This window comes from Nuphar pumila, chromosome 16 (genome assembly GCF_984573655.1).
Source record: "Nuphar pumila chromosome 16, dmNupPumi1.hap1.1, whole genome shotgun sequence".
NCBI classification, from domain to species: Eukaryota; Viridiplantae; Streptophyta; class Magnoliopsida; order Nymphaeales; family Nymphaeaceae; genus Nuphar; species Nuphar pumila.
Window position 1 is genome coordinate 57958579 of NC_143264.1, and position 15922 is coordinate 57974500.

A 15922-nucleotide genomic window follows, 5' to 3' on the forward strand; every position below is an offset into this window, starting at 1 on the left:
AATTTTATAATATTATTGGAAAATCTTGGAAAAACTCACATATTTGAGCTAACCTTATTTCAAGTTTGGCAGGAACATTCAAAAGAAGGAGCTGAAGTCTAAAAATTTCTTTTATTTCATTTATTTAGTTATGTAATAATGTAAATCTTGGAATAAGATTTTAATTTCCTGCTTAGACTAGGATGCATATCATATAGTTCGAATTTATGCAATATCCTGCTTATATGATTCATGCATTTTATTTCAAAAGCACTATGGATGTACACGAATGGCACGTGCACCAACTCTTAGGGAGTTGATGAACTCAGTGGAATCTGTTACGACATTGAAGCCATACATGATACTTCAAGTACAAGGTTTTGATGATGAGCAAGTGGAATCAACTGCATTTCAGCTAAGGCTATGAAGAAATTGAAGAATTCAGTGAAGAATCCTTGAAGACTAGTGTGCAAATGTTTAATTCATTAAAAGTCTTAGATTCTTGTAAGAGCCTTACTTAGAGTGCATATTTAGGTTGCATTTCACCTTAAAAGTCTTTAGAAAAACTTTTCTAAAAGAAACTCTTTTGAAAATCTTTTTAGAAAACTCTTTTATTAAATTTTCATGTTTATTAGTCGACCAATAGACTTATTAGTCGACTAATCCTTTTGCGCCATATTTTCTAAAAAGTCATTCTTGTCAAATTAGTCGACCGAAGGTTTTTCAGTCGACTGGACAAAATGTCTGTTTTCTGGAAAATTAGCAGCAGTCGACTAATGTTTTTTCAGTCGACTGAACAGAACATGTGTTTTCTGGAAAATTTAGCAGCAGTCGACTAATGCTTTTTATCAGTCGACCGAACAGAATGTTTGTTTTTTAGAAGTTTTTAGCAGCAGTCGACTAAAAGGTTTTTTCAGTCTACTGATGATATTATCAGTCGACTAACTTTTCTCAAGTCAACTAAGTTTCAAAAGTTTAGATTTTCAAACGGCTCGATTAACAGATCAGTCGACCGACAATAACTGTCAGTCTACTAATAACTAACTATTAGTCGACTAATTGATGTTTCAGTCGACTAATTTTGTTGTTTTCCTGAAACTTCAAAAAGGCGTGTCTTTTCATTTTTCAAACGTTTTGATCGTTCGAAATGGACCGTTTTGACACGCTTTCATACTCTCAACGTATGTAATCTTTTAACTATAAATATGAGTGCATTTTACACTCAAAAACAACAATTCAATCGATTTGAATCTTGCTTTTCACTCTTATTCAGTCAAGTATTGATTTTCTCACTCACGTGATATTTTCACTTCAGTTTTTCACTCAAATCACTTTGAGAGATAGTGAATTCGTGAGTAGAGTGTTTCAACAACCTCAAAAGCCAATTGCATCTCATTTGCATTCAAAAGGAAGGCTCATAGGTTGTATTGTAAGTTGTTATTTCTTATGTGTAAAAAGAAGGACTCCTTGGTGTAAAGGAGTTGTTTGCTTTCAGTGGGATTGTTACTGAAAGTGGGACCGGTTATGGTCTGTGTGATCTTGTAGTTTACAAGGTTGATAGTGGAAAATCTCAAGCGGGTTTTGCTTGGGGACTGGATGTAGGTCGGGTTTGACCGAACCAGGATAAAATCTTGTGTTCTTTGTGTGTTTGCTTTGAGATTTGCAAAATCCTTCAATATTCCGCAGAAAGTTTTAAAAGCACTATTCACCCCCCCTCTAGTGCTCGTTGCCTCGATCCTAGTGCACTTTCATTTGGTATCAGAGCACAGGTTTGCTATTACTTTGATTTGACCATCATCTAGCATGACAACTACAACATCTCAGCACAAAGAAGGAAGCTCCTCTGTTCGTCCTCCTCTCTTCGATGGAACAAACTATGGATACTGGAAAGTAAGAATGACAATATTCCTGCAATCCTTGGATCTCGATATCTGGAGAGTTGTTTCAGAAAAGTACCAAACTCCATCAACTGATTTCAGCCGATGGACCGATGAAGAAAAGAAGACTGCTTCACTGAATGCCAAAGCCATGAATGCATTATATTGTGGCGTTGACAAGGTAGAGTTCAATCGCATCTCTCAATGCTCTACAGCTAATGAAATCTGGCATACTCTTCTCGTAACACACGAAGGTACGTCAAAGGTAGAAGAATCTAATGAAAAAGTCGCCAACATGTGTTTTGTAGCACAAGAAGATTCGGTAAGTCAATCTGAGTATGATGAGTTATTTGAAGCATTTAATGATTTATATGCTAAATTTAAGAGTCTTAGTTCTAAAAATAAAGAGTTAAAAACTGAAAATTTAACTCTTGACTCTCAAAATAAAGTGTTACTTCAAGAAATAGAAGATCTCAAGAAGGAAAATTCTTGCCAAGCACTTGAGATAAAAGAAATTGGAGTTAGAACCAATCTCTTACAAAAAGAAATATCTAGTCTTAAAGAAAAGTCAAATGATCTTCTTTCTATAGTGACCAAATTCACAAATGGTCAAGAGAATCTAGAAAAACTTCTTGGTTCTCAAAGATGCTCGGTTAATAAAACCGGATTGGGATATAGCTTCTTTGATACTCAAAATAGACCAAACTATGTGGTGAAAAATCAAAGACATTATTCTCAACCTTTTGTTCATAAAACTAAACTTTCTAGTTCTAATAGAAATGCATCTAGAAATGATTATTCTAGAAATGTTTATTCTAAATTCTTTTATAGAAAGAATATTTATTATCAAAGGAAACCAAAATCCAAATGGATATGGGTTCTTAAGACTAACTCTCATGGACCCAAAAATAGAAAGGGGTCAAATGCTCTGTTTTCTGATTTTGTTGTAGGTACACAACATAAGGAGCAAATGGATATTGGACAATGGCTGTTCCAAACATATGACTGGAAGGCCGGAGTTATTTTCCACCCTCCAAAATAAGGATGGAGGAACCGTCACCTTTGGTGACAATAACAAGGGAAAAGTGATAGGTATTGGTAATATTGGTAATCCAAAATTTCCCTTGATAGAAAATGTTCTTTTAGTAGATGGTTTAATGCATAATTTAAATATCTATTAGTCAATTATGTGATAAAGGTTTTCATGTTTCTTTTGAAAAATGATTTATGCTTAATTTCTGATTTTCAATCTAAAAAGATCATTTTTAAAGGTAAAAGAAGAAACAATGTGTATGAACTATATCTAGATGAATTACCCTCTTTTAATGAAAAATGTCTTATTGTTTCAAATGAAATTCAATGGTTATGGCACAAGAGACTTGAACATGTTAATTTTAAAATTATTTCAAAATTATCCAAGAATGATCTTGTAAGAGGCCTACCTAGAATACCATATAAAAAGGATCACTTATGTGATGCTTGTCAAAGGGGTAAACAAATCAAGAGTTCTTTTAAAGCAAAAGATATAGTTTCAACAAAATGTCCTCTTGAATTTTTACATTTAGATCTATTTGGACCATCTAGAATTCAAAGTTTGAATGGTAGCAAGTATGCTTTTGTTATAGTAGATGATTATTCTCGATTTACATGGGTGATTTTTCTAAAAAGCAAAAATGATGCTTTTTCAGAATTTTCTAAACTTTGTGGAAGAATTACAAATGAAAAATCTACATCTATTATTTCAATTCGTAGTGATCATGGTGGTGAATTTGAAAATGAATCTTTTCTAAAGTTTTGTGATTTACATGGTATATCTCACAACTTTGCTTTTCCTAGAGCGGCTCCACAAAATGGAGTTGTTGAAAGAAAGAATAGAACTTTGCAAGAATGTGCTAGAACCATGCTTCAAGATAAAAATTTACCAAAATATTTTTGGGCTGAAACAATTAATACAACATGTTATGTCTTAAATTGTGTTCTTATTCGACCAATTTTACATAAAACATGTTTTGAATTGTATTATGATCGTATACCAAAGATCTCATATTTTAAAATTTTTGGTAGTAAATGTTTCTTGTTAAATACCAAAGATAATCTTGATAAGTTTGATTCAAAATCAGATGAATCAATATTTCTTGGATATTCTTCTAGAAGTAAAGCATATCGTATTTTCAATAAAAGAACATCTTGTATTGAAGAATCTCTACATGTGACATTTGATGAGAATTGTGAGCAGGTTATTCCTCTAAGCGAAGAAGAAGAAGAAATACTTCAAGAAGAACCCTTGATAGAGAGTACTTCTCAAGAAAATATTCCGCTTTAACCAGTTTGGAAAGAAGTTCCTAATCATCCACATGAACAAGTTATTGGTGAAATAAAGAGTGGTGTCCAAACTAGAAGGCAGTTAGAAAAATATATTGCAAATGTTGCTTTCATATCTAAATTAGAACCAAAGAATATCAATGAGGCATGTGATGATGAATTTTGGCTTTTAGCCATGGCTGAAGAACTTAACCAATTTACTAGGAATGATGTTTGTGATCTAGTTGATAGACCAAAGGATCATCCAGTAATTGGAACAAGATGGGTCTTCCGAAATAAGCTGGATAAAAATGGTGAAGTCATTCGTAACAAAGCAAGGCTAGTGGCACAAGGCTATAATCAAGAAGAAGGCATAGATTTTGATGAAACCTATGCACCAGTGGCTCGATTAGAGTCAATTCGTATGATGCTTGCTTTTGCTAGTTACATGAACTTTAAGTTATATCAAATTGATGTTAAGAGTGCATTTTTAAATGGACACATCAATGAAGAAGTTTATGTAGAGCAACCCCCAGGCTTTGAAAATGAGAAATATCCAGAAAAGGTCTACAAATTGAAAAGAGCTCTGTATGGACTCAAACAAGCACCAAGAGCGTGGTATGAAAGACTACAAAATTTTCTAGGACAATCTGGTTTTTCCATTGGTCGGGTAGACTCCACTTTATTTATTAAACATTTTAATTCAGATATTCTTATTGTGCAAATTTATGTTGATGACATAATATTTGGTTCTACTAATGATTCTCTTTGTAAAGAATTTGCTAAGGCTATGCAAGAAGAGTTTGAAATGAGCTTGATGGGCGAATTAAACTACTTCCTTGGACTTCAAATAAAGCAAACTGAAGAAGGAATCTTCATCAATCAGGGTAAGTATACAAAAGAACTTCTCAAGAGATTTGGGATGGACTCATCGAAATCAAGAAGGAATCCTATGAGTACAACTACTTCTCTTGATAAAGATGAAAATGGTAAAAGTGTAGATACTAAGCTCTACAGAGGTATGATCGAATCTCTATTATACTTAACTGCTAGTCGACCTGATATTATGTTTAGTGTTTGTATGTGTGCAAGATTTCAAGCTAATCCAAAGGAATCTCATTTAACTGCAGTAAAACAAATTCTTCGTTATTTGAAAGATACTTCAGATTTCGGTTTGTTTTACCCAAAATCATCTTCCTTTGATTTAGTTTCATATAGTGATGCAGATTTTGCAGGAAGTAAATCTGATCGCAAGAGTACTAGTGGAACTTGTCATTTCTTGGGAAATTCCTTAGTCTCTTGGTTTAGTAAAAAGCAAAATTCATTCTCACTCTCAACAACTGAAGCTGAATATATAGCGGCTAGTTTAGCATGTTCACAAGTACTTTGGATGAAACAGACCTTAAAAGATTTTGGTTTGAATTACTCCACAACAACTATTTATTGTGATAACACTAGTGCGATAAATCTTTCGAAAAATCCTATTCAGCACTCAAGAACTAAGCATATTGAAGTTAGACATCATTTTTTAAGAGATCATGTGTTAAAAGGAGATATTTCGTTAAATTTTATTTCCACTAAAGAACAACATGCCGATATCTTCACTAAACCTCTTAAAAATGAAGATTTTATGAGAATTAGGAGAGAACTAGGTATTTGCTCGTTTTTGGATTTATAAAAATGCTGATTTTTAAACAAAATCTCAAAATCGCACTATATTAGTCAATCGATAAAATTTTAGTAGACTGGTGTTTTATATTTTGGAATGTATCGCACCATATTAGTCGACCGATATATCTCTAGTCGACTGATGATGTTTTTAGAATGAGTCACATCTTCAACAACTATACTCAACAAATTGCTTAAATTCAGAAGGATGTAACTGCCATTAAGGATTTGCTAAACTCTCTTTTCTGATCTTTGAAAAACTTACTTTATGGGTTGTAATATTTTAAACTTATCTCTATTTCTGCTTATGCTATTTTTGCCCTTACTTTTTTTTATTCTGACAAAGGGGGAGAAAAAGATAAAGATAGCATTACATTGAAATTGCAGGAGATCTTGAGAAAAAGATGATAGCAATTACATTACAGGAGATCTTGCATGAGAAATGCAAAATTAAGAGAAAAAGAAAGCTTTGAATGAATGTATTTCTAAATGCATGAAGAAATGATGAATGAAAATGCAAACCAATCAATATGTATTATATGTGCTTTAAATGTGCTAACTTTTAATGTTTTGCAACATATTCATAGGGGGAGTAAAATCTCCATCTATGTATCTAAATGCTTCATCTTTTATTAAGTTTGTCATCATAAAAAAGGGGGAGATTGTTACGACAATGAAGCCATACATGATACTTCAAGTACAAGGTTTTGATGATGAGCAAGTGGAATCAACTGCATTTCAGCTAAGGCTATGAAGAAATTGAAGAATTCAGTGAAGAATCCTTGAAGACTAGTGTGCAAATGTTTAATTCATTAAAAGTCTTAGATTCTTGTAAGAGCCTTACTTAGAGTGCATATTTAGGTTGCATTTCACCTTAAAAGTCTTTAGAAAAACTTTTCTAAAAGAAACTCTTTTGAAAATCTTTTTAGAAAACTCTTTTATTAAATTTTCATGTTTATTAGTCGACCAATAGACTTATTAGTCGACTAATCCTTTTGCGCCATATTTTCTAAAAAGTCATTCTTGTCAAATTAGTCGACCGAAGGTTTTTCAGTCGACTGGACAGAATGTCTGTTTTCTGGAAAATTAGCAGCAGTCGACTGAACAGAACATGTGTTTTCTGGAAAATTTAGCAGCAGTCGACTAATGCTTTTTATCAGTCGACCGAACAGAATGTTTGTTTTTCAGAAGTTTTTAGCAGCAGTCGACTAAAAGGTTTTTTCAGTCTACTGATGATATTATCAGTCGACTAACTTTTCTCAAGTCGACTAAGTTTCAAAAGTTTAGATTTTCAAACGGCTCGATTAACAGATCAGTCGACCGACAATAACTGTCAGTCTACTAATAACTAACTATTAGTCGACTAACTGATGTTTCAGTCGACTAATTTTGTTGTTTTCCTGAAACTTCAAAAAGGCGTGTCTTTTCATTTTTCAAACGTTTTGATCGTTCGAAATGGACCGTTTTGACACGCTTTCATACTCTCAACGTATGGAATCTTTTAACTATAAATATGAGTGCATTTTACACTCAAAAACAACAATTCAATCGATTTGAATCTTGCTTTTCACTCTTATTCATTCAAGTATTGATTTTCTCACTCACGTGATATTTTCACTTCAGTTTTTCACTCAAATCACTTTGAGAGATAGTGAATTCGTGAGTAGAGTGTTTCAACAACCTCAAAAGCCAATTACATCTCATTTGCATTGAAAAGGAAGGCTCATAGGTTGTATTGTAAGTTGTTATTTCTTTTGTATAAAAAGGACTCTTTGGTGTAAAGGAGTTGTTTGCTTTCAGTGGGATTGTTACTGAAAGTGGGACCAGTTATGGTCTGTGTGATATTGTAGTTTACAAGGTTGATAGTGGAAAATCTCAAGCGGGTTTTGCTTGGGGACTGGATGTAGGTCGGGTTTGACCGAACCAGGATAAAATCTTGTGTTCTTTGTGTGTTTGCTTTGAGATTTGCAAAATCCTTCAATATTCCGCAGAAAGTTTTAAAAGCACTATTCACCCCCCCTCTAGTGCTCGTTGCCTCGATCCTAGTGCACTTTCAGAATCCATATTTACGGCCTTAGTCGGAATATAAACGAGACCCAGATCCATCATCTTTCTACTAGTCACATTGAGCCTACACTCTTAGGCTATCTTAAAATGCACATCATATTTCTAATATTTTCAAAGTATTGTGCATTAAATCAATTAAACTATGAACATATTCATGTCCACAGTCAGGATATGTGAAGGATTTATTTTGACTTAATACACATTTTTCCAACAAATTTCTTAGAAAATCTTTCAAAGTGCATTCATTCACTCATATCATTTGCAACATGAAATCATTGATTTTCCCATGATTTTCTTAAGAAAGTTTCATTCTCAAAGAAATCGATTTCTCAAGAAACTCTGAGTATTTTCCAAAATCGGTTTTCCCAAGTCAAGTTTTCACAGTTTTCCATAGGAACTTCTAAGTTGGATTTCCAAGATCAAAGTTTCCCTCGATTTTCCTTGGAAAATATTATTTTCTTAAGATTTTCAAAAAGAGTTTTCCAATCTTTCTCAAGAATCAAAGATCAATTTCCAAGTATTTCAAGGGTTTTAAGGCTAAGATTCCCAGGATTTCAATTTCCCAAGTTCAGTTTTTCTTCTCAAATGAGTTTTCCTATCAAGTTTCCATCATTTTGCTAAGAAAATTCTCAAAGTCCGATTTTTCCCGAGAAGTATTTCCTTTTTCAAATGTTCACCTTTTTCTCAAGAATCACTTCTATTTTCCCAGGATTTTCAACCATTCATGATTTTTCCACAACTTTATGAACTTTCTCGTGATTTCAAAACCCCTTTTCATCTGAGTTTTCCTGAGAGATTGATTTCCACCTTTTCTCTGAGAAATATCTTTCAACTCCAAAGGTTTTCTGAGCATACATCATGTTTTCCAACTTACATTTTCCAAAATCTCATAGCACATGCCTGAATTCTTTGTGCATATAGGATAGAACACGATTTTGATGATTTAACTAAGTCAAGCACAATTTTGGTCCTTGGTTCGATTACCCCTGTTAAAGGCGGCAGGAACAGTCGAACCTCGTACCGACAAGTCGAGCCCCATCCCATGAATTTTCCCGTAATTTTCAAAACATAGGCGAGTATTTCAAAACATTTTCCAAAATCCGGTCAAGTTTGAAGCGCGAAAGCGTTTCCCTCTTTCTCTTTCGCAAGGAAGGGAAGACGGGAAAAATTTCGCGACGATAACAGATACCAAGACTGTAACACCCCAAAATCCGAACTTGGAAAATCCTTAGATTTTTAGAGTAAATATTTTTTTGAAAACATTTCACAAAGCAAAAAAATCATAAGGGAAAACAGTTGGAAATTCTGAGCGGGTTACAGGAGGAAACAACAAGTAAAAACAACACATTTCAATTGATTTACAAAAATGAGACCAACAGGTATACATTATTTCACTTTACAAAATGTCTTCCGGATAAGGGATTTCCCAAAGCCAACTGCCAAGATCACTAATTTCTAGAGTGTGGGTTCAATTTTCCGTTGCACATCGATCGTCATCACACCACTAGAAGTCATCACCTGTATCCCCATAAAACAGGGTCAGTACTCTTGCGAGTTGGTGAGAAAACAATCCACATATCTAACCATCGTAAAAATATAAGTAACTTTAGCATGATGGAATAATAAGAAACATTTGCAATAACTAAACAAGAGCAGCTATAAGCAAGGAACAACAAGTAGGAAAAATACAATCTTAACAGCATGGTTAAGATAAGCAGTAAGAACATTATCAAGTGACCAACATGCTTTAAAATTAACATTCAATTGCAACAATGAACATTTTAGCAATTATAACTATGAGCAGATAAATACAACTTTAATCACAGAGTTATCACAAGGCAGTGAGTGACATCATCGTGTAACAAGCAAACATCTAGATTCATAACTCAGTATACTCAAGCAGTTAAGCAATTAAACAATTAAACAATTAGATAATTAAGAAATTGAGCAAGTAGCAATTTAAGCAATTAACTACAACAGTAAACATCGACTCATAAGTTAGTTGTTAACGCGTTAATTTAATTGCGTTGTCTTGATTACCCCTTCGGGTATGCCAAGGAACCTCACATCATTAACAAATTTTTAATCCACCGTTTTGTGAATGGGCAACCAGGCGGTTCATCATAATTAGGCTTATCTAGCAACCTTCCCTCCTTCTGAGGTACTTAGGCCCATCCGGTCTTGTGTTCCTCGCAGAGCAACATGAACAACATACAAAGGTCTAGCACATCCATTCATGTACTCAAGCCTCACACGGTTACAAAGAGCACTTCGCCTGTAAAGGCATCCATCACACATTTATTATTTAGGGGGTTTATGACACAAGTACAAGTGAGCTATACTCACGAAATGGGTACATCGCCCAACACAAGTCGCCATGGAGTTTCAAAATGCACCCAGGTTTGCAAACATGTATCATAACCCTACTGTGATGTTCATGCCCCTCTAGTCATTCAGGATGAGTCAAGTGTCAAATGGGCAGATACATCCATGTGATGTGAAACATAGAGGAGTTCATTCGAGACGTTTATGCAAGCAAAATCATTGCACATATATAGTTCAACTATAATCATAAGGCACTTGACTCTATGAGCATGATTCAATTAACCCATTTGAGTTCAATGTCATGATGTGCAAGTGGCAAGTTTTCATTCATGCTATAACATCGATGTTTTCATGTCAAATCATGCTCATAACGTATATTTGCAACTGTGTCAAGATGTGCAACAAGTGTGTATCGCATGGCATTTTATTTAGCATGCTATAAGGATTTTTAGAAATTCTAATACATCAAAGTGTATTACTCAACCTATCTGTGAATAGTTCTACACATGCTTCAATATAAATTCGTAATTGTGTCAAAGTGCATGTGAAACTATTATCAAGCCTACTGTCATATATTTTTGTAATTCAAATGCTCACACTTTATCATTTTTGAGCAAGTTATGACTATTTTACACATGCCTCTATGGTCAATACGCATCCGTATCAAGCTCGTGCAAGAAGTGCTTGTGACAATAGTGTACTTTATAAGACATGCTATAGAAATTACAACACTTGAATCTCATGCACAATATAGACAATTCATAGCGGTGTAGAGTAGTGCACGTAATGTGTCATGGTCAATTATGCTATGATAAAATTTTCTTAAGTTCGCACTAGGACGCTTTGACAAACTAAGTACAACCAATCTGGGATTGCGGGTGTAGGGTATTGACAACTGCAATATGCAGTCTAAATTATGCTCTTACTGTCATGATAGCAGCAGCCAAAGCGTTGCCCAAAAATGCCAAGTGTGCAGAAAGAAAATTACAACAACTATATGCTGCCATAAGCATTAAACATGCGGGAGATTGCTGCTAGCAACGTGCTGTTCTATAAGTGTATTATCTGCAGAAAATTGGCAGCAACTAGGTGCTGCCAAGAGCACAATTTTGGGTAAAACTCTAGCCACCAGGATGCTGCCCAAGAAGGCACTTCCTTTGGGAAATGAAAGAAAAAGAAATTGCAACATGCTAGGCATCACATACACGCGTATTCAGCCATTAACGTAAGAACCACCGTATCACAAAGAGTAAGCTAGGAAACCATTTTATTTTCATGCCCAAATCTTGAGAAAGAAGTTCAGACTTAAATATATTTTTGCAGGAAATTGACAGCAAGAGATAGGCTGCCATATGTGTCAAATAAGCAAAAAGAAATCGCAGCAAGAAGCTTGCTGCCAAACATAGCATTCAAGTGACAAACATACGGGGAGGGGAACAGTGTTAGAGGCTGCCCAAAAGGGGGCCGCATACTGCAGAACTTGCAGCAAAATGGGTGCTACCCGAAGCGGGATCTTTGCATACCAATATTCCTATAAACAAATTTCCAAGTTATTACGGGAAGGCACCGGTTCGTGCCGCAGTGGGTTGCAGCCAGATAGTTGGTAAGAACATGGAACCAGCTGCAATTGCGTGAGGTTATGCAAGACATTCATTAGGGTCTGATTATGAGGCTAAAGTGCATACTGTTATAGGTCTCTTCGCCTAGGTGGGGTTTGACAAACTTGCTGAGCGCAAACTCGGGCTGTTGTCCTCTGCAGGGCAAGGCTGAGAGTCAGTTATTATAGCCCCTAACTAGCCACCATATGGCTTGGGGCCAGATCATGTTTCAGCACAATGTTGCACCATCGATCGAATGGGCACCCAGGCAGAGGCATGAGCGGGCCCAGTTTTACCCGGACTGAAAGGGGCGCCAAAGAGGGAAGGAATAAAGGGCTGACACGGAGGAGGCTTGGACAAGGACTGGTCTGGACCGAGCTTTGGTCTAGATTTGTCACGACCATGGGCATGCCATGCTACCAAAAAGGGGCTCAGCTCGGTCCGAACTGGGATGCGGCTGCAGCCATTTGGCTAAAGCCAACCCCCAAAGAAAGGGGTATACAGGTTGCAGCATGTACCCAACTTGCGGATGTCATAGCCACCCTCCATCATGAGCTAGACAGACCTAAGCTTGCTGCCATAACCGGGTAGAACCCAGGCTTGACAGTCTTAAAGGCTCTAGGACCTAGGGTCAAGAAAATGAGAAAGAGGTGAATCAGTAGGACAACTGATTAGGTGCGGCCTGCAGACCCGGACATAGTCTGGTTCCGAAGTGGCATGCAGCCATATCAAATAGAGCTGCAACATGTTGCAAATTGACCCAAGATGGCGCCAGCAGGGTGTAGCAGAAGCTGCTAGGTGCAAACAACTGCCAACCTAAAGCTGCTCCAACAAGCAGGGCACCAAAAAAAATGTGTTGATGGGTCCGGGCCACCCCGGTTGCAAGCTGGACCCAGCTAGTCCAGCTGCGGTTGGATTGTTTCCATAGCAGAGCAGAACCTAAGCTCGGACGGTCTGGGACCTGCTGGCTCAAGCCTCACTAGCAGATGAGGAAAAAGGGGTACGAAAAGTGAATAAAAGGGGTTGCGGTTAGAGGGAAATATGAGGCATATGTAAACACCCCAAATTTTCACTCATCTTCCTGATATATCCATCAATCATCAAATTTCGGTTCTCCGGAAGCAATGAAGGGAAAAATGGTCATTTTCTGAGATTGAACCTTGCAGAAAGTCCTAAATTCCATTCTTGAGTCTCAAAACTTCTCTATTTAAACTCAGAGACATCTTCAAACTGCAAATTTTCAAAATCTCATGCTTAACCAGAAGTCAGAATTTTCAAATTCAAATTCAGAGTAACAATTTTGTGGGACATGTCTTTGCATAACATCGCATGAGCATTTCATATCATTTAACTACACAGCATGTCATTTTGAGATCCAGAACTCCTGATTTTCAAAAATGTCAATCCAGATTCAAGTTTTAAATATTTCAAAATTGATTTCAAACCCCTGGGTTTTTAAAAAATTGCCAAACTCTTCCCATTTTACCCCCAGGGCTCCGAATTACAAAAGTTTTTCTCAAGAAAATGATCTGGATAGTTTTGGACATTGATTTTCAAGATTTCGTCAGTTGAAAAGAGGGGGACACAATTTCAAAATTCATAAGACCTTATTTCAAACTTTTACAAAAAGGGCTCCGAATTTCCCCGCATCTTTCTAAATTTTGCCCTGAAGAACCATGTTCTTCCAAGTTTTGAAATCAAACCAAAATTCACTTCGTGTTTTTTTAAACTAGCCTACTATTGTGAAAATTCCAAAATATCTCATTTGGCTTTTATTTCAAATAAGTGACGTGGGACCCGCCTCGAGGTGGTGTCACACTCAAATTCTCAAAAATTTCTCTTATTTTCAAAACAGTGCCCATTCGGAAGTGGCACCGATTTATAATTTTTTTTTATTATTTAACTCAATTTTAACAAAACAATTAAGGGGGGCCTGTTACGACAATGAAGCCATACATGATACTTCAAGTACAAGGTTTTGATGATGAGCAAGTAGAATCAACTGCATTTCAGCTAAGGCTATGAAGAAATTGAAGAATTCAGTGAAGAATCCTTGAAGACTAGTGTGCAAATGTTTAATTCATTAAAAGTCTTAGATTCTTGTAAGAGCCTTACTTAGAGTGCATATTTAGGTTGCATTTCATCTTAAAAGTCTTTAGAAAAACTTTTCTAAAAGAAACTCTTTTGAAAATCTTTTTAGAAAATTCTTTTCTTAAATTTTCATGTTTATTAGTCGACCAATAGACTTATCAGTCGACTAATCCTTCCGCGCCATATTTTCTAAAAAGTCATTCATGTCAAATTAGTCGACCGAAGGTTTTATCAGTCGACTGGACAGAATGTCTGTTTTCTGGAAAATTAGCAGCAGTCGACTAATGGTTTTTCAGTCGACTGAACAGAACATGTGTTTTCTGAAAAAATTTAGCAGCAGTCGACTAAAAGGTTTTTCAGTCTACTGATGATATTATCAGTCGACTAACTTTTCTTAAGTCGACTAAGTTTCAAAAGTTCAGATTAACAGATCAGTCGACCGACGATAACTGTCAGTCTACTAATAACTAACTATTAGTCGACTAACTGATGTTTCAGTCGACTAATTTTGTCGTTTTCCTGAAACTTCAAAAAGGTGTGTCTTTTCATTTTTCAAACGTTTTGATCGTTCAAAATGGACAGTTTTGACACCCTTTCATACTCTCAATGTATGGAATCTTTTAACTATAAATATGAGTGCATTTTACACTAAAAAAAACAATTCAATCGATTTGAATCTTGCTTTTCACTCCTATTCATTCAAGTATTGATTTTCTCACTCACGTGATATTTTCACTTCAGTTTTTCACTCAAATCACTTTGAGAGATAGTGAATTCGTGAATAGAGTGTTTCAACAACCTCAAAAGCCAATTGCATCTCATTTGCATTCAAAAGGAAGGCTCATAGGTTGTATTGTAAGTTCTTATTTCTTTTCTGTAAAAAGAAGGACTCCTTGGTGTAAAGGAGTTATTTGCTTTCAGTTGGGTTGTTACTGAAAGTGGGACCAGTTATGGTCTGTGTGATCTTGTAGTTTACAAGGTTGATAGTGGAAAATCTCAAGCGGGTTTTGCTTGGGGACTGGTTGTAGGTCGGGTTTGACCGAACCAGGATAAAATCTTGTGTTCTTTGTGTGTTTGCTTTGAGATTTGCAAAATCATTCAATATTCCGCAGAAAAGTTTTAAAAGCACTATTCACCCCCCTCTAGTGCTCGTTGCCTCGATCCTAGTGCACTTTTAGGGCCCACGTAGGTGGCACCCCACTAAGACTCTTTGCCAAGAAAAACAAATTTTTTAAACATACTCCAAAAAGTTTTCAAATCCAGTGAGGTGGCACCACCTTAAAAAAGAAAAGAAAAACAAAAACAAAAACAAAAACAAAAATTAGTTTATTTTATTTTATTTTATTTTCTTTTTAGTTATTACTTTTCATCCCCCCAAAGGGCGCCACCGAGAAACCCTATCCCATTTTACCCATTTTTTTTTTCAAAAAAAAAATCCTCTTAAGAGAAGGAGCCGTCCCCTCTCAAAACGGCGAGTTCTCTTATTCAAATTTTTTCAAATATTAGTTTTCAAAGATTAGCAAAAGCCGATGGAAAAGGGGCGGATTTGGGGGAAAAAACAGATGGCTGACTATTAAGAAGAGGGAAGGGCCAACGAAAAGAGGGGTCTTCGTTTTTTAAAATCTATCTCTTCATTCCCTTTTTTCACCACTTTCCCTCTCGGCTAGCAGGAGGTCGACCCCATCTGCGATTCCAGCTCTCTTACTTCCTTCACCATCTTCTTCAACTCTGCTGATTGCCTTTCCATCAGCCCACCAGCAGCCAGCTTCTTCAACCCAGCTGATTGCCTTTCCTCCAGCCACCATCAGCTCCTTCACATTGCCTTCAGACAGCAGGCCGCCCATTCATCTTCAGCTCAGCCGCAGGGCATCTCAGCAGGCTGTTGTCTCCTTCTTCAGCCCACCAGCCGCAGAGGATCCAACAGATCCATTAGTGTAGAAATCCCCAAAACGCTTGCTGCAAGCGTACCCTCAAGAAGGAGTGCTCTTCTTCTTTCAACCTCCATTCAACCAAGGT